General features: G+C 46.6%; 11 non-coding genes and 1 pseudogene across 11 annotated transcripts; all 12 read left to right on the top strand.

Annotated features, from left to right (window-relative positions):
- Positions 1-490: 490 nt before the first annotated feature.
- Positions 491-681, top strand: LOC142285008 (U2 spliceosomal RNA). Its single transcript, XR_012746439.1, has one exon. It is a non-coding gene; the product is annotated as a U2 spliceosomal RNA (small nuclear RNA).
- A 1,387-nt stretch (positions 682-2,068) lies between these two features.
- LOC142285009 (U2 spliceosomal RNA) lies at positions 2,069-2,259 on the top strand. Its single transcript, XR_012746440.1, has one exon. It is a non-coding gene; the product is annotated as a U2 spliceosomal RNA (small nuclear RNA).
- A 1,387-nt stretch (positions 2,260-3,646) lies between these two features.
- LOC142285011 (U2 spliceosomal RNA) lies at positions 3,647-3,837 on the top strand. Its single transcript, XR_012746442.1, has one exon. It is a non-coding gene; the product is annotated as a U2 spliceosomal RNA (small nuclear RNA).
- Positions 3,838-5,224: 1,387 nt separating this feature from the next.
- On the top strand, positions 5,225-5,415 carry LOC142285012 (U2 spliceosomal RNA). The gene has a single exon (XR_012746443.1). It is a non-coding gene; the product is annotated as a U2 spliceosomal RNA (small nuclear RNA).
- A 1,387-nt stretch (positions 5,416-6,802) lies between these two features.
- LOC142285013 (U2 spliceosomal RNA) lies at positions 6,803-6,993 on the top strand. The gene has a single exon (XR_012746444.1). It is a non-coding gene; the product is annotated as a U2 spliceosomal RNA (small nuclear RNA).
- Positions 6,994-8,380: 1,387 nt separating this feature from the next.
- On the top strand, positions 8,381-8,571 carry LOC142285014 (U2 spliceosomal RNA). Its single transcript, XR_012746445.1, has one exon. It is a non-coding gene; the product is annotated as a U2 spliceosomal RNA (small nuclear RNA).
- A 1,387-nt stretch (positions 8,572-9,958) lies between these two features.
- LOC142285015 (U2 spliceosomal RNA) lies at positions 9,959-10,149 on the top strand. The gene has a single exon (XR_012746446.1). It is a non-coding gene; the product is annotated as a U2 spliceosomal RNA (small nuclear RNA).
- A 1,387-nt stretch (positions 10,150-11,536) lies between these two features.
- On the top strand, positions 11,537-11,727 carry LOC142285017 (U2 spliceosomal RNA). The gene has a single exon (XR_012746447.1). It is a non-coding gene; the product is annotated as a U2 spliceosomal RNA (small nuclear RNA).
- Positions 11,728-13,114: 1,387 nt separating this feature from the next.
- LOC142285018 (U2 spliceosomal RNA) lies at positions 13,115-13,305 on the top strand. Its single transcript, XR_012746448.1, has one exon. It is a non-coding gene; the product is annotated as a U2 spliceosomal RNA (small nuclear RNA).
- A 1,389-nt stretch (positions 13,306-14,694) lies between these two features.
- Positions 14,695-14,885, top strand: LOC142285019 (U2 spliceosomal RNA). Its single transcript, XR_012746449.1, has one exon. It is a non-coding gene; the product is annotated as a U2 spliceosomal RNA (small nuclear RNA).
- A 1,384-nt stretch (positions 14,886-16,269) lies between these two features.
- Positions 16,270-16,383, top strand: LOC142284984 (U2 spliceosomal RNA; annotated as a pseudogene).
- A 349-nt stretch (positions 16,384-16,732) lies between these two features.
- Positions 16,733-16,926, top strand: LOC142284980 (U2 spliceosomal RNA). Its single transcript, XR_012746421.1, has one exon. It is a non-coding gene; the product is annotated as a U2 spliceosomal RNA (small nuclear RNA).
- The last annotated feature ends 1,023 nt before the right edge of the window (positions 16,927-17,949 follow it).

Here is a 17,949-nt window from a genome sequence, read left to right on the forward strand (position 1 = left end):
GGGTGGGCTAGTGGAAGGAGGGGGCAATCTCTTTTTTTCCCGGGTGGTAGGGGGATGACAGGAGAAGGGAAGCGGGTGGTGAGAAAGGTACAGAGGGCAGGGTTTGGGGGCTGGGAAGGAAAGGGAAAAGATTAGGGTTTGGGGATGATGAAAGGGCTTTCTACGGGTAAGGATGGCAAAGGGTGGCAGTGACGGAAAGTCAGGCAACCTGTCCTGTCCGTCTTTTTGTATCGTGAATTGGAAAGACTGCAAGGGGGAGGGGAGTTGCTTGCGCCCTAAAGGAGGAGTTATTCAGATTCATTGCAGTGGGCGGCGGCTGCAAAACGCACCATTCTTCTTGTTTTGGCTCTGCAAAGCAGCCTTTTCAAGGGTTGGCTTGGGTGACAAAATGTCTTGTGTAGGCGTGGGTTTGTCTCCCTCTCGCTCTCTCTCCCTAAGATGTGTCCGGCATAGGCCAGGGTGCCACTCGAGGCCCAAACCAATTCTGGTTATCGCTTCTCGGCCTTTTGGCTAAGATCAAGTGTAGTATCTGTTCTTATCAGTTTAATATCTGATACGTCCCCTATCTGGGGACCATATATTAAATGGATTTTTAGAACAGGGAGATGGAAAAAGAGCTTGCTCTGTCCACTCCACGCATTGACCTGGTATTGCAGTACCTCCAGGAACGGTGCACCCCTTCTTAACCCAGTTTCCAAAAGCAGAACTCAATTCACCTGATTCATATTAGCCCGATTTAATGAATTGGAAGAAAGCATACGTCTTCATATGCACCTCAATTTGGCCCATTCACTTTTCACACTTCCTCCTTTTGTTTTTTATCTTTCACACTTTTGACTTTCTTTATTCATCCAAATAGCAAACTCATCACCACTCAACCTGACCAACTCGGCTATGTCCCCGTGCTGCAGTTCTCTGTCTTATCTAGATCATTTGCAATTGAATGGAATAGATCCCTTTTGGACAAAGTGGATTCACCTGCTGCTGCAGTGACCACAGGTGTGATAACATCTAGAATTGGCATCTGGTGCGATCTCTCCGCTTCCACTCCAAAGAAAGTTACCTGTTTATTCCTATCATGCATTGGTTTTTGGGGTTTTCTTTGAGTAATGATGATCTCTTTAGTAGTCTGTTGGCGCCCTCTCCTGGAGGAATAGTTTGCTTGCTCTTGGACATTCTAAAAGAGAGGTCATGATAGACATTGAGCTTCTGAGCTCAATTGGGGACAGTCATGGGTGATGAATGTTTGCAACCTACTGCGAAGCCTCATACCGCAATATAAGGAACGTCAAATACTAAGAAAGGGCGGCCTATGAAAGAATTACTACTTTCAATAAGTACACTTAAACGGCTAATTGGGAATAGAAAAACTGTAAAAAGCCCTCTGAGAAAGCCCCCCTCTAACCTTTGATAGTAAGCTTTTCTGTAGTCTGCCTGTTGATGTATTTTCCGTTTGAACTGTGCACAACATGAAGAGACGGAACACTGGCGGCTTGTCACAATGCCCCCCGATGACATCACAATAGCGCTGCTGCCTAGAAAACAAGCTGCGCAGAAGAAGTTGTTCTTTGGGTGGGAGGGTGGGCTAGTGGAAGGAGGGGGCAATCTCTTTTTTTCCCGGGTGGTAGGGGGATGACAGGAGAAGGGAAGCGGGTGGTGAGAAAGGTACAGAGGGCAGGGTTTGGGGGCTGGGAAGGAAAGGGAAAAGATTAGGGTTTGGGGATGATGAAAGGGCTTTCTACGGGTAAGGATGGCAAAGGGTGGCAGTGACGGAAAGTCAGGCAACCTGTCCTGTCCGTCTTTTTGTATCGTGAATTGGAAAGACTGCAAGGGGGAGGGGAGTTGCTTGCGCCCTAAAGGAGGAGTTATTCAGATTCATTGCAGTGGGCGGCGGCTGCAAAACGCACCATTCTTCTTGTTTTGGCTCTGCAAAGCAGCCTTTTCAAGGGTTGGCTTGGGTGACAAAATGTCTTGTGTAGGCGTGGGTTTGTCTCCCTCTCGCTCTCTCTCCCTAAGATGTGTCCGGCATAGGCCAGGGTGCCACTCGAGGCCCAAACCAATTCTGGTTATCGCTTCTCGGCCTTTTGGCTAAGATCAAGTGTAGTATCTGTTCTTATCAGTTTAATATCTGATACGTCCCCTATCTGGGGACCATATATTAAATGGATTTTTAGAACAGGGAGATGGAAAAAGAGCTTGCTCTGTCCACTCCACGCATTGACCTGGTATTGCAGTACCTCCAGGAACGGTGCACCCCTTCTTAACCCAGTTTCCAAAAGCAGAACTCAATTCACCTGATTCATATTAGCCCGATTTAATGAATTGGAAGAAAGCATACGTCTTCATATGCACCTCAATTTGGCCCATTCACTTTTCACACTTCCTCCTTTTGTTTTTTATCTTTCACACTTTTGACTTTCTTTATTCATCCAAATAGCAAACTCATCACCACTCAACCTGACCAACTCGGCTATGTCCCCGTGCTGCAGTTCTCTGTCTTATCTAGATCATTTGCAATTGAATGGAATAGATCCCTTTTGGACAAAGTGGATTCACCTGCTGCTGCAGTGACCACAGGTGTGATAACATCTAGAATTGGCATCTGGTGCGATCTCTCCGCTTCCACTCCAAAGAAAGTTACCTGTTTATTCCTATCATGCATTGGTTTTTGGGGTTTTCTTTGAGTAATGATGATCTCTTTAGTAGTCTGTTGGCGCCCTCTCCTGGAGGAATAGTTTGCTTGCTCTTGGACATTCTAAAAGAGAGGTCATGATAGACATTGAGCTTCTGAGCTCAATTGGGGACAGTCATGGGTGATGAATGTTTGCAACCTACTGCGAAGCCTCATACCGCAATATAAGGAACGTCAAATACTAAGAAAGGGCGGCCTATGAAAGAATTACTACTTTCAATAAGTACACTTAAACGGCTAATTGGGAATAGAAAAACTGTAAAAAGCCCTCTGAGAAAGCCCCCCTCTAACCTTTGATAGTAAGCTTTTCTGTAGTCTGCCTGTTGATGTATTTTCCGTTTGAACTGTGCACAACATGAAGAGACGGAACACTGGCGGCTTGTCACAATGCCCCCCGATGACATCACAATAGCGCTGCTGCCTAGAAAACAAGCTGCGCAGAAGAAGTTGTTCTTTGGGTGGGAGGGTGGGCTAGTGGAAGGAGGGGGCAATCTCTTTTTTTCCCGGGTGGTAGGGGGATGACAGGAGAAGGGAAGCGGGTGGTGAGAAAGGTACAGAGGGCAGGGTTTGGGGGCTGGGAAGGAAAGGGAAAAGATTAGGGTTTGGGGATGATGAAAGGGCTTTCTACGGGTAAGGATGGCAAAGGGTGGCAGTGACGGAAAGTCAGGCAACCTGTCCTGTCCGTCTTTTTGTATCGTGAATTGGAAAGACTGCAAGGGGGAGGGGAGTTGCTTGCGCCCTAAAGGAGGAGTTATTCAGATTCATTGCAGTGGGCGGCGGCTGCAAAACGCACCATTCTTCTTGTTTTGGCTCTGCAAAGCAGCCTTTTCAAGGGTTGGCTTGGGTGACAAAATGTCTTGTGTAGGCGTGGGTTTGTCTCCCTCTCGCTCTCTCTCCCTAAGATGTGTCCGGCATAGGCCAGGGTGCCACTCGAGGCCCAAACCAATTCTGGTTATCGCTTCTCGGCCTTTTGGCTAAGATCAAGTGTAGTATCTGTTCTTATCAGTTTAATATCTGATACGTCCCCTATCTGGGGACCATATATTAAATGGATTTTTAGAACAGGGAGATGGAAAAAGAGCTTGCTCTGTCCACTCCACGCATTGACCTGGTATTGCAGTACCTCCAGGAACGGTGCACCCCTTCTTAACCCAGTTTCCAAAAGCAGAACTCAATTCACCTGATTCATATTAGCCCGATTTAATGAATTGGAAGAAAGCATACGTCTTCATATGCACCTCAATTTGGCCCATTCACTTTTCACACTTCCTCCTTTTGTTTTTTATCTTTCACACTTTTGACTTTCTTTATTCATCCAAATAGCAAACTCATCACCACTCAACCTGACCAACTCGGCTATGTCCCCGTGCTGCAGTTCTCTGTCTTATCTAGATCATTTGCAATTGAATGGAATAGATCCCTTTTGGACAAAGTGGATTCACCTGCTGCTGCAGTGACCACAGGTGTGATAACATCTAGAATTGGCATCTGGTGCGATCTCTCCGCTTCCACTCCAAAGAAAGTTACCTGTTTATTCCTATCATGCATTGGTTTTTGGGGTTTTCTTTGAGTAATGATGATCTCTTTAGTAGTCTGTTGGCGCCCTCTCCTGGAGGAATAGTTTGCTTGCTCTTGGACATTCTAAAAGAGAGGTCATGATAGACATTGAGCTTCTGAGCTCAATTGGGGACAGTCATGGGTGATGAATGTTTGCAACCTACTGCGAAGCCTCATACCGCAATATAAGGAACGTCAAATACTAAGAAAGGGCGGCCTATGAAAGAATTACTACTTTCAATAAGTACACTTAAACGGCTAATTGGGAATAGAAAAACTGTAAAAAGCCCTCTGAGAAAGCCCCCCTCTAACCTTTGATAGTAAGCTTTTCTGTAGTCTGCCTGTTGATGTATTTTCCGTTTGAACTGTGCACAACATGAAGAGACGGAACACTGGCGGCTTGTCACAATGCCCCCCGATGACATCACAATAGCGCTGCTGCCTAGAAAACAAGCTGCGCAGAAGAAGTTGTTCTTTGGGTGGGAGGGTGGGCTAGTGGAAGGAGGGGGCAATCTCTTTTTTTCCCGGGTGGTAGGGGGATGACAGGAGAAGGGAAGCGGGTGGTGAGAAAGGTACAGAGGGCAGGGTTTGGGGGCTGGGAAGGAAAGGGAAAAGATTAGGGTTTGGGGATGATGAAAGGGCTTTCTACGGGTAAGGATGGCAAAGGGTGGCAGTGACGGAAAGTCAGGCAACCTGTCCTGTCCGTCTTTTTGTATCGTGAATTGGAAAGACTGCAAGGGGGAGGGGAGTTGCTTGCGCCCTAAAGGAGGAGTTATTCAGATTCATTGCAGTGGGCGGCGGCTGCAAAACGCACCATTCTTCTTGTTTTGGCTCTGCAAAGCAGCCTTTTCAAGGGTTGGCTTGGGTGACAAAATGTCTTGTGTAGGCGTGGGTTTGTCTCCCTCTCGCTCTCTCTCCCTAAGATGTGTCCGGCATAGGCCAGGGTGCCACTCGAGGCCCAAACCAATTCTGGTTATCGCTTCTCGGCCTTTTGGCTAAGATCAAGTGTAGTATCTGTTCTTATCAGTTTAATATCTGATACGTCCCCTATCTGGGGACCATATATTAAATGGATTTTTAGAACAGGGAGATGGAAAAAGAGCTTGCTCTGTCCACTCCACGCATTGACCTGGTATTGCAGTACCTCCAGGAACGGTGCACCCCTTCTTAACCCAGTTTCCAAAAGCAGAACTCAATTCACCTGATTCATATTAGCCCGATTTAATGAATTGGAAGAAAGCATACGTCTTCATATGCACCTCAATTTGGCCCATTCACTTTTCACACTTCCTCCTTTTGTTTTTTATCTTTCACACTTTTGACTTTCTTTATTCATCCAAATAGCAAACTCATCACCACTCAACCTGACCAACTCGGCTATGTCCCCGTGCTGCAGTTCTCTGTCTTATCTAGATCATTTGCAATTGAATGGAATAGATCCCTTTTGGACAAAGTGGATTCACCTGCTGCTGCAGTGACCACAGGTGTGATAACATCTAGAATTGGCATCTGGTGCGATCTCTCCGCTTCCACTCCAAAGAAAGTTACCTGTTTATTCCTATCATGCATTGGTTTTTGGGGTTTTCTTTGAGTAATGATGATCTCTTTAGTAGTCTGTTGGCGCCCTCTCCTGGAGGAATAGTTTGCTTGCTCTTGGACATTCTAAAAGAGAGGTCATGATAGACATTGAGCTTCTGAGCTCAATTGGGGACAGTCATGGGTGATGAATGTTTGCAACCTACTGCGAAGCCTCATACCGCAATATAAGGAACGTCAAATACTAAGAAAGGGCGGCCTATGAAAGAATTACTACTTTCAATAAGTACACTTAAACGGCTAATTGGGAATAGAAAAACTGTAAAAAGCCCTCTGAGAAAGCCCCCCTCTAACCTTTGATAGTAAGCTTTTCTGTAGTCTGCCTGTTGATGTATTTTCCGTTTGAACTGTGCACAACATGAAGAGACGGAACACTGGCGGCTTGTCACAATGCCCCCCGATGACATCACAATAGCGCTGCTGCCTAGAAAACAAGCTGCGCAGAAGAAGTTGTTCTTTGGGTGGGAGGGTGGGCTAGTGGAAGGAGGGGGCAATCTCTTTTTTTCCCGGGTGGTAGGGGGATGACAGGAGAAGGGAAGCGGGTGGTGAGAAAGGTACAGAGGGCAGGGTTTGGGGGCTGGGAAGGAAAGGGAAAAGATTAGGGTTTGGGGATGATGAAAGGGCTTTCTACGGGTAAGGATGGCAAAGGGTGGCAGTGACGGAAAGTCAGGCAACCTGTCCTGTCCGTCTTTTTGTATCGTGAATTGGAAAGACTGCAAGGGGGAGGGGAGTTGCTTGCGCCCTAAAGGAGGAGTTATTCAGATTCATTGCAGTGGGCGGCGGCTGCAAAACGCACCATTCTTCTTGTTTTGGCTCTGCAAAGCAGCCTTTTCAAGGGTTGGCTTGGGTGACAAAATGTCTTGTGTAGGCGTGGGTTTGTCTCCCTCTCGCTCTCTCTCCCTAAGATGTGTCCGGCATAGGCCAGGGTGCCACTCGAGGCCCAAACCAATTCTGGTTATCGCTTCTCGGCCTTTTGGCTAAGATCAAGTGTAGTATCTGTTCTTATCAGTTTAATATCTGATACGTCCCCTATCTGGGGACCATATATTAAATGGATTTTTAGAACAGGGAGATGGAAAAAGAGCTTGCTCTGTCCACTCCACGCATTGACCTGGTATTGCAGTACCTCCAGGAACGGTGCACCCCTTCTTAACCCAGTTTCCAAAAGCAGAACTCAATTCACCTGATTCATATTAGCCCGATTTAATGAATTGGAAGAAAGCATACGTCTTCATATGCACCTCAATTTGGCCCATTCACTTTTCACACTTCCTCCTTTTGTTTTTTATCTTTCACACTTTTGACTTTCTTTATTCATCCAAATAGCAAACTCATCACCACTCAACCTGACCAACTCGGCTATGTCCCCGTGCTGCAGTTCTCTGTCTTATCTAGATCATTTGCAATTGAATGGAATAGATCCCTTTTGGACAAAGTGGATTCACCTGCTGCTGCAGTGACCACAGGTGTGATAACATCTAGAATTGGCATCTGGTGCGATCTCTCCGCTTCCACTCCAAAGAAAGTTACCTGTTTATTCCTATCATGCATTGGTTTTTGGGGTTTTCTTTGAGTAATGATGATCTCTTTAGTAGTCTGTTGGCGCCCTCTCCTGGAGGAATAGTTTGCTTGCTCTTGGACATTCTAAAAGAGAGGTCATGATAGACATTGAGCTTCTGAGCTCAATTGGGGACAGTCATGGGTGATGAATGTTTGCAACCTACTGCGAAGCCTCATACCGCAATATAAGGAACGTCAAATACTAAGAAAGGGCGGCCTATGAAAGAATTACTACTTTCAATAAGTACACTTAAACGGCTAATTGGGAATAGAAAAACTGTAAAAAGCCCTCTGAGAAAGCCCCCCTCTAACCTTTGATAGTAAGCTTTTCTGTAGTCTGCCTGTTGATGTATTTTCCGTTTGAACTGTGCACAACATGAAGAGACGGAACACTGGCGGCTTGTCACAATGCCCCCCGATGACATCACAATAGCGCTGCTGCCTAGAAAACAAGCTGCGCAGAAGAAGTTGTTCTTTGGGTGGGAGGGTGGGCTAGTGGAAGGAGGGGGCAATCTCTTTTTTTCCCGGGTGGTAGGGGGATGACAGGAGAAGGGAAGCGGGTGGTGAGAAAGGTACAGAGGGCAGGGTTTGGGGGCTGGGAAGGAAAGGGAAAAGATTAGGGTTTGGGGATGATGAAAGGGCTTTCTACGGGTAAGGATGGCAAAGGGTGGCAGTGACGGAAAGTCAGGCAACCTGTCCTGTCCGTCTTTTTGTATCGTGAATTGGAAAGACTGCAAGGGGGAGGGGAGTTGCTTGCGCCCTAAAGGAGGAGTTATTCAGATTCATTGCAGTGGGCGGCGGCTGCAAAACGCACCATTCTTCTTGTTTTGGCTCTGCAAAGCAGCCTTTTCAAGGGTTGGCTTGGGTGACAAAATGTCTTGTGTAGGCGTGGGTTTGTCTCCCTCTCGCTCTCTCTCCCTAAGATGTGTCCGGCATAGGCCAGGGTGCCACTCGAGGCCCAAACCAATTCTGGTTATCGCTTCTCGGCCTTTTGGCTAAGATCAAGTGTAGTATCTGTTCTTATCAGTTTAATATCTGATACGTCCCCTATCTGGGGACCATATATTAAATGGATTTTTAGAACAGGGAGATGGAAAAAGAGCTTGCTCTGTCCACTCCACGCATTGACCTGGTATTGCAGTACCTCCAGGAACGGTGCACCCCTTCTTAACCCAGTTTCCAAAAGCAGAACTCAATTCACCTGATTCATATTAGCCCGATTTAATGAATTGGAAGAAAGCATACGTCTTCATATGCACCTCAATTTGGCCCATTCACTTTTCACACTTCCTCCTTTTGTTTTTTATCTTTCACACTTTTGACTTTCTTTATTCATCCAAATAGCAAACTCATCACCACTCAACCTGACCAACTCGGCTATGTCCCCGTGCTGCAGTTCTCTGTCTTATCTAGATCATTTGCAATTGAATGGAATAGATCCCTTTTGGACAAAGTGGATTCACCTGCTGCTGCAGTGACCACAGGTGTGATAACATCTAGAATTGGCATCTGGTGCGATCTCTCCGCTTCCACTCCAAAGAAAGTTACCTGTTTATTCCTATCATGCATTGGTTTTTGGGGTTTTCTTTGAGTAATGATGATCTCTTTAGTAGTCTGTTGGCGCCCTCTCCTGGAGGAATAGTTTGCTTGCTCTTGGACATTCTAAAAGAGAGGTCATGATAGACATTGAGCTTCTGAGCTCAATTGGGGACAGTCATGGGTGATGAATGTTTGCAACCTACTGCGAAGCCTCATACCGCAATATAAGGAACGTCAAATACTAAGAAAGGGCGGCCTATGAAAGAATTACTACTTTCAATAAGTACACTTAAACGGCTAATTGGGAATAGAAAAACTGTAAAAAGCCCTCTGAGAAAGCCCCCCTCTAACCTTTGATAGTAAGCTTTTCTGTAGTCTGCCTGTTGATGTATTTTCCGTTTGAACTGTGCACAACATGAAGAGACGGAACACTGGCGGCTTGTCACAATGCCCCCCGATGACATCACAATAGCGCTGCTGCCTAGAAAACAAGCTGCGCAGAAGAAGTTGTTCTTTGGGTGGGAGGGTGGGCTAGTGGAAGGAGGGGGCAATCTCTTTTTTTCCCGGGTGGTAGGGGGATGACAGGAGAAGGGAAGCGGGTGGTGAGAAAGGTACAGAGGGCAGGGTTTGGGGGCTGGGAAGGAAAGGGAAAAGATTAGGGTTTGGGGATGATGAAAGGGCTTTCTACGGGTAAGGATGGCAAAGGGTGGCAGTGACGGAAAGTCAGGCAACCTGTCCTGTCCGTCTTTTTGTATCGTGAATTGGAAAGACTGCAAGGGGGAGGGGAGTTGCTTGCGCCCTAAAGGAGGAGTTATTCAGATTCATTGCAGTGGGCGGCGGCTGCAAAACGCACCATTCTTCTTGTTTTGGCTCTGCAAAGCAGCCTTTTCAAGGGTTGGCTTGGGTGACAAAATGTCTTGTGTAGGCGTGGGTTTGTCTCCCTCTCGCTCTCTCTCCCTAAGATGTGTCCGGCATAGGCCAGGGTGCCACTCGAGGCCCAAACCAATTCTGGTTATCGCTTCTCGGCCTTTTGGCTAAGATCAAGTGTAGTATCTGTTCTTATCAGTTTAATATCTGATACGTCCCCTATCTGGGGACCATATATTAAATGGATTTTTAGAACAGGGAGATGGAAAAAGAGCTTGCTCTGTCCACTCCACGCATTGACCTGGTATTGCAGTACCTCCAGGAACGGTGCACCCCTTCTTAACCCAGTTTCCAAAAGCAGAACTCAATTCACCTGATTCATATTAGCCCGATTTAATGAATTGGAAGAAAGCATACGTCTTCATATGCACCTCAATTTGGCCCATTCACTTTTCACACTTCCTCCTTTTGTTTTTTATCTTTCACACTTTTGACTTTCTTTATTCATCCAAATAGCAAACTCATCACCACTCAACCTGACCAACTCGGCTATGTCCCCGTGCTGCAGTTCTCTGTCTTATCTAGATCATTTGCAATTGAATGGAATAGATCCCTTTTGGACAAAGTGGATTCACCTGCTGCTGCAGTGACCACAGGTGTGATAACATCTAGAATTGGCATCTGGTGCGATCTCTCCGCTTCCACTCCAAAGAAAGTTACCTGTTTATTCCTATCATGCATTGGTTTTTGGGGTTTTCTTTGAGTAATGATGATCTCTTTAGTAGTCTGTTGGCGCCCTCTCCTGGAGGAATAGTTTGCTTGCTCTTGGACATTCTAAAAGAGAGGTCATGATAGACATTGAGCTTCTGAGCTCAATTGGGGACAGTCATGGGTGATGAATGTTTGCAACCTACTGCGAAGCCTCATACCGCAATATAAGGAACGTCAAATACTAAGAAAGGGCGGCCTATGAAAGAATTACTACTTTCAATAAGTACACTTAAACGGCTAATTGGGAATAGAAAAACTGTAAAAAGCCCTCTGAGAAAGCCCCCCTCTAACCTTTGATAGTAAGCTTTTCTGTAGTCTGCCTGTTGATGTATTTTCCGTTTGAACTGTGCACAACATGAAGAGACGGAACACTGGCGGCTTGTCACAATGCCCCCCGATGACATCACAATAGCGCTGCTGCCTAGAAAACAAGCTGCGCAGAAGAAGTTGTTCTTTGGGTGGGAGGGTGGGCTAGTGGAAGGAGGGGGCAATCTCTTTTTTTCCCGGGTGGTAGGGGGATGACAGGAGAAGGGAAGCGGGTGGTGAGAAAGGTACAGAGGGCAGGGTTTGGGGGCTGGGAAGGAAAGGGAAAAGATTAGGGTTTGGGGATGATGAAAGGGCTTTCTACGGGTAAGGATGGCAAAGGGTGGCAGTGACGGAAAGTCAGGCAACCTGTCCTGTCCGTCTTTTTGTATCGTGAATTGGAAAGACTGCAAGGGGGAGGGGAGTTGCTTGCGCCCTAAAGGAGGAGTTATTCAGATTCATTGCAGTGGGCGGCGGCTGCAAAACGCACCATTCTTCTTGTTTTGGCTCTGCAAAGCAGCCTTTTCAAGGGTTGGCTTGGGTGACAAAATGTCTTGTGTAGGCGTGGGTTTGTCTCCCTCTCGCTCTCTCTCCCTAAGATGTGTCCGGCATAGGCCAGGGTGCCACTCGAGGCCCAAACCAATTCTGGTTATCGCTTCTCGGCCTTTTGGCTAAGATCAAGTGTAGTATCTGTTCTTATCAGTTTAATATCTGATACGTCCCCTATCTGGGGACCATATATTAAATGGATTTTTAGAACAGGGAGATGGAAAAAGAGCTTGCTCTGTCCACTCCACGCATTGACCTGGTATTGCAGTACCTCCAGGAACGGTGCACCCCTTCTTAACCCAGTTTCCAAAAGCAGAACTCAATTCACCTGATTCATATTAGCCCGATTTAATGAATTGGAAGAAAGCATACGTCTTCATATGCACCTCAATTTGGCCCATTCACTTTTCACACTTCCTCCTTTTGTTTTTTATCTTTCACACTTTTGACTTTCTTTATTCATCCAAATAGCAAACTCATCACCACTCAACCTGACCAACTCGGCTATGTCCCCGTGCTGCAGTTCTCTGTCTTATCTAGATCATTTGCAATTGAATGGAATAGATCCCTTTTGGACAAAGTGGATTCACCTGCTGCTGCAGTGACCACAGGTGTGATAACATCTAGAATTGGCATCTGGTGCGATCTCTCCGCTTCCACTCCAAAGAAAGTTACCTGTTTATTCCTATCATGCATTGGTTTTTGGGGTTTTCTTTGAGTAATGATGATCTCTTTAGTAGTCTGTTGGCGCCCTCTCCTGGAGGAATAGTTTGCTTGCTCTTGGACATTCTAAAAGAGAGGTCATGATAGACATTGAGCTTCTGAGCTCAATTGGGGACAGTCATGGGTGATGAATGTTTGCAACCTACTGCGAAGCCTCATACCGCAATATAAGGAACGTCAAATACTAAGAAAGGGCGGCCTATGAAAGAATTACTACTTTCAATAAGTACACTTAAACGGCTAATTGGGAATAGAAAAACTGTAAAAAGCCCTCTGAGAAAGCCCCCCTCTAACCTTTGATAGTAAGCTTTTCTGTAGTCTGCCTGTTGATGTATTTTCCGTTTGAACTGTGCACAACATGAAGAGACGGAACACTGGCGGCTTGTCACAATGCCCCCCGATGACATCACAATAGCGCTGCTGCCTAGAAAACAAGCTGCGCAGAAGAAGTTGTTCTTTGGGTGGGAGGGTGGGCTAGTGGAAGGAGGGGGCAATCTCTTTTTTTCCCGGGTGGTAGGGGGATGACAGGAGAAGGGAAGCGGGTGGTGAGAAAGGTACAGAGGGCAGGGTTTGGGGGCTGGGAAGGAAAGGGAAAAGATTAGGGTTTGGGGATGATGAAAGGGCTTTCTACGGGTAAGGATGGCAAAGGGTGGCAGTGACGGAAAGTCAGGCAACCTGTCCTGTCCGTCTTTTTGTATCGTGAATTGGAAAGACTGCAAGGGGGAGGGGAGTTGCTTGCGCCCTAAAGGAGGAGTTATTCAGATTCATTGCAGTGGGCGGCGGCTGCAAAACGCACCATTCTTCTTGTTTTGGCTCTGCAAAGCAGCCTTTTCAAGGGTTGGCTTGGGTGACAAAATGTCTTGTGTAGGCGTGGGTTTGTCTCCCTCTCGCTCTCTCTCCCTAAGATGTGTCCGGCATAGGCCAGGGTGCCACTCGAGGCCCAAACCAATTCTGGTTATCGCTTCTCGGCCTTTTGGCTAAGATCAAGTGTAGTATCTGTTCTTATCAGTTTAATATCTGATACGTCCCCTATCTGGGGACCATATATTAAATGGATTTTTAGAACAGGGAGATGGAAAAAGAGCTTGCTCTGTCCACTCCACGCATTGACCTGGTATTGCAGTACCTCCAGGAACGGTGCACCCCTTCTTAACCCAGTTTCCAAAAGCAGAACTCAATTCACCTGATTCATATTAGCCCGATTTAATGAATTGGAAGAAAGCATACGTCTTCATATGCACCTCAATTTGGCCCATTCACTTTTCACACTTCCTCCTTTTGTTTTTTATCTTTCACACTTTTGACTTTCTTTATTCATCCAAATAGCAAACTCATCACCACTCAACCTGACCAACTCGGCTATGTCCCCGTGCTGCAGTTCTCTGTCTTATCTAGATCATTTGCAATTGAATGGAATAGATCCCTTTTGGACAAAGTGGATTCACCTGCTGCTGCAGTGACCACAGGTGTGATAACATCTAGAATTGGCATCTGGTGCGATCTCTCCGCTTCCACTCCAAAGAAAGTTACCTGTTTATTCCTATCATGCATTGGTTTTTGGGGTTTTCTTTGAGTAATGATGATCTCTTTAGTAGTCTGTTGGCGCCCTCTCCTGGAGGAATAGTTTGCTTGCTCTTGGACATTCTAAAAGAGAGGTCATGATAGACATTGAGCTTCTGAGCTCAATTGGGGACAGTCATGGGTGATGAATGTTTGCAACCTACTGCGAAGCCTCATACCGCAATATAAGGAACGTCAAATACTAAGAAAGGGCGGCCTATGAAAGAATTACTACTTTCAATAAGTACACTTAAACGGCTAATTGGGAATAGAAAAACTGTAAAAAGCCCTCTGAGAAAGCCCCCCTCTAACCTTTGATAGTAAGCTTTTCTGTAGTCTGCCTGTTGATGTATTTTCCGTTTGAACTGTGCACAACATGAAGAGACGGAACACTGGCGGCTTGTCACAATGCCCCCCGATGACATCACAATAGCGCTGCTGCCTAGAAAACAAGCTGCGCAGAAGAAGTTGTTCTTTGGGTGGGAGGGTGGGCTAGTGGAAGGAGGGGGCAATCTCTTTTTTTCCCGGGTGGTAGGGGGATGACAGGAGAAGGGAAGCGGGTGGTGAGAAAGGTACAGAGGGCAGGGTTTGGGGGCTGGGAAGGAAAGGGAAAAGATTAGGGTTTGGGGATGATGAAAGGGCTTTCTACGGGTAAGGATGGCAAAGGGTGGCAGTGACGGAAAGTCAGGCAACCTGTCCTGTCCGTCTTTTTGTATCGTGAATTGGAAAGACTGCAAGGGGGAGGGGAGTTGCTTGCGCCCTAAAGGAGGAGTTATTCAGATTCATTGCAGAGTGGGCGGCGGCTGCAAAACGCACCATTCTTCTTGTTTTGGCTCTGCAAAGCAGCCTTTTCAAGGGTTGGCTTGGGTGACAAAATGTCTTGTGTAGGCGTGGGTTTGTCTCCCTCTCGCTCTCTCTCCCTAAGATGTGTCCGGCATAGGCCAGGGTGCCACTCGAGGCCCAAACCAATTCTGGTTATCGCTTCTCGGCCTTTTGGCTAAGATCAAGTGTAGTATCTGTTCTTATCAGTTTAATATCTGATACGTCCCCTATCTGGGGACCATATATTAAATGGATTTTTAGAACAGGGAGATGGAAAAAGAGCTTGCTCTGTCCACTCCACGCATTGACCTGGTATTGCAGTACCTCCAGGAACGGTGCACCCCTTCTTAACCCAGTTTCCAAAAGCAGAACTCAATTCACCTGATTCATATTAGCCCGATTTAATGAATTGGAAGAAAGCATACGTCTTCATATGCACCTCAATTTGGCCCATTCACTTTTCACACTTCCTCCTTTTGTTTTTTATCTTTCACACTTTTGACTTTCTTTATTCATCCAAATAGCAAACTCATCACCACTCAACCTGACCAACTCGGCTATGTCCCCGTGCTGCAGTTCTCTGTCTTATCTAGATCATTTGCAATTGAATGGAATAGATCCCTTTTGGACAAAGTGGATTCACCTGCTGCTGCAGTGACCACAGGTGTGATAACATCTAGAATTGGCATCTGGTGCGATCTCTCCGCTTCCACTCCAAAGAAAGTTACCTGTTTATTCCTATCATGCATTGGTTTTTGGGGTTTTCTTTGAGTAATGATGATCTCTTTAGTAGTCTGTTGGCGCCCTCTCCTGGAGGAATAGTTTGCTTGCTCTTGGACATTCTAAAAGAGAGGTCATGATAGACATTGAGCTTCTGAGCTCAATTGGGGACAGTCATGGGTGATGAATGTTTGCAACCTACTGCGAAGCCTCATACCGCAATATAAGGAACGTCAAATACTAAGAAAGGGCGGCCTATGAAAGAATTACTACTTTCAATAAGTACACTTAAACGGCTAATTGGGAATAGAAAAACTGTAAAAAGCCCTCTGAGAAAGCCCCCCTCTAACCTTTGATAGTAAGCTTTTCTGTAGTCTGCCTGTTGATGTATTTTCCGTTTGAACTGTGCACAACATGAAGAGACGGAACACTGGCGGCTTGTCACAATGCCCCCCGATGACATCACAATAGCGCTGCTGCCTAGAAAACAAGCTGCGCAGAAGAAGTTGTTCTTTGGGTGGGAGGGTGGGCTAGTGGAAGGAGGGGGCAATCTCTTTTTTTCCCGGGTGGTAGGGGGATGACAGGAGAAGGGAAGGTGGTGAGAAAGGTACAGAGGGCAGGGTTTGGGGGCTGGGAAGGAAAGGGAAAAGATTAGGGTTTGGGGATGATGAAAGGGCTTTCTACGGGTAAGGATGGCAAAGGGTGGCAGTGACGGAAAGTCAGGCAACCTGTCCTGTCCGTCTTTTTGTATCGTGAATTGGAAAGACTGCAAGGGGGAGGGGAGTTGCTTGCGCCCTAAAGGAGGAGTTATTCAGATTCATTGCAGTGGGCGGCGGCTGCAAAACGCACCATTCTTCTTGTTTTGGCTCTGCAAAGCAGCCTTTTCAAGGGTTGGCTTGGGTGACAAAATGTCTTGTGTAGGCGTGGGTTTGTCTCCCTCTCGCTCTCTCTCCCTAAGATGTGTCCGGCATAGGCCAGGGTGCCACTCGAGGCCCAAACCAATTCTGGTTATCGCTTCTCGGCCTTTTGGCTAAGATCAAGTGTAGTATCTGTTCTTATCAGCTTTGGGCTGAGAAACTAACACCCGGTTGGAGGTCCGGGTCAGCTTCGGCTGAGAAACCAACACCCGGTTGGAGGTCTGGGTCAGCTTCGGCTGAGAAACCAACACCCGGTTGGAGGTCCGGTTAGCCTTGGGCTGAGAAACCAACACCGGTTGACGGTCCGGGCAGTTTCGGCTGTGAAACCAATAACTAGTAGCTCTCTACTCCACTTGGGTAAGATGCCTGGGTGGACGCTGGGAGCAACGACAAGGCTCAACCAGGCTTCGGCTTGGGGGAGCACCGAAGATCCCTGACCCTTGCTGTGGCCTTCTGGCTCGGAGGGACGGGGTTGATTTTTGGGGACCCTCTCCTCACGGTGGGGTCCACACGAATCCTAGCCTTTGCACTGTTTTTGGTGTGACTTCGGTCATGCATTTTTTGTGGTGCTTTGGAAAGCTTCATTAAATCAAAAAATCTGTTCTTATCAGTTTAATATCTGATACGTCCCCTATCTGGGGACCATATATTAAATGGATTTTTAGAACAGGGAGATGGAAAAAGAGCTTGCTCTGTCCACTCCACGCATTGACCTGGTATTGCAGTACCTCCAGGAACGGTGCACCCCTTCTTAACCCAGTTTCCAAAAGCAGAACTCAATTCACCTGATTCATATTAGCCCGATTTAATGAATTGGAAGAAAGCATACGTCTTCATATGCACCTCAATTTGGCCCATTCACTTTTCACACTTCCTCCTTTTGTTTTTTATCTTTCACACTTTTGACTTTCTTTATTCATCCAAATAGCAAACTCATCACCACTCAACCTGACCAACTCGGCTATGTCCCCGTGCTGCAGTTCTCTGTCTTATCTAGATCATTTGCAATTGAATGGAATAGATCCCTTTTGGACAAAGTGGATTCACCTGCTGCTGCAGTGACCACAGGTGTGATAACATCTAGAATTGGCATCTGGTGCGATCTCTCCGCTTCCACTCCAAAGAAAGTTACCTGTTTATTCCTATCATGCATTGGTTTTTGGGGTTTTCTTTGAGTAATGATGATCTCTTTAGTAGTCTGTTGGCGCCCTCTCCTGGAGGAATAGTTTGCTTGCTCTTGGACATTCTAAAAGAGAGGTCATGATAGACATTGAGCTTCTGAGCTCAATTGGGGACAGTCATGGGTGATGAATGTTTGCAACCTACTGCGAAGCCTCATACCGCAATATAAGGAACGTCAAATACTAAGAAAGGGCGGCCTATGAAAGAATTACTACTTTCAATAAGTACACTTAAACGGCTAATTGGGAATAGAAAAACTGTAAAAAGCCCTCTGAGAAAGCCCCCCTCTAACCTTTGATAGTAAGCTTTTCTGTAGTCTGCCTGTTGATGTATTTTCCGTTTGAACTGTGCACAACATGAAGAGACGGAACACTGGCGGCTTGTCACAATGCCCCCCGATGACATCACAATAGCGCTGCTGCCTAGAAAACAAGCTGCGCAGAAGAAGTTGTTCTTTGGGTGGGAGGGTGGGCTAGTGGAAGGAGGGGGCAATCTCTTTTTTTCCCGGGTGGTAGGGGGATGACAGGAGAAGGGAAGCGGGTGGTGAGAAAGGTACAGAGGGCAGGGTTTGGGGGCTGGGAAGGAAAGGGA

The sequence above is a fragment of the Anomaloglossus baeobatrachus genome, unplaced genomic scaffold, assembly GCF_048569485.1.
Source record: "Anomaloglossus baeobatrachus isolate aAnoBae1 unplaced genomic scaffold, aAnoBae1.hap1 Scaffold_586, whole genome shotgun sequence".
Taxonomy (NCBI): Eukaryota; Metazoa; Chordata; class Amphibia; order Anura; family Aromobatidae; genus Anomaloglossus; species Anomaloglossus baeobatrachus.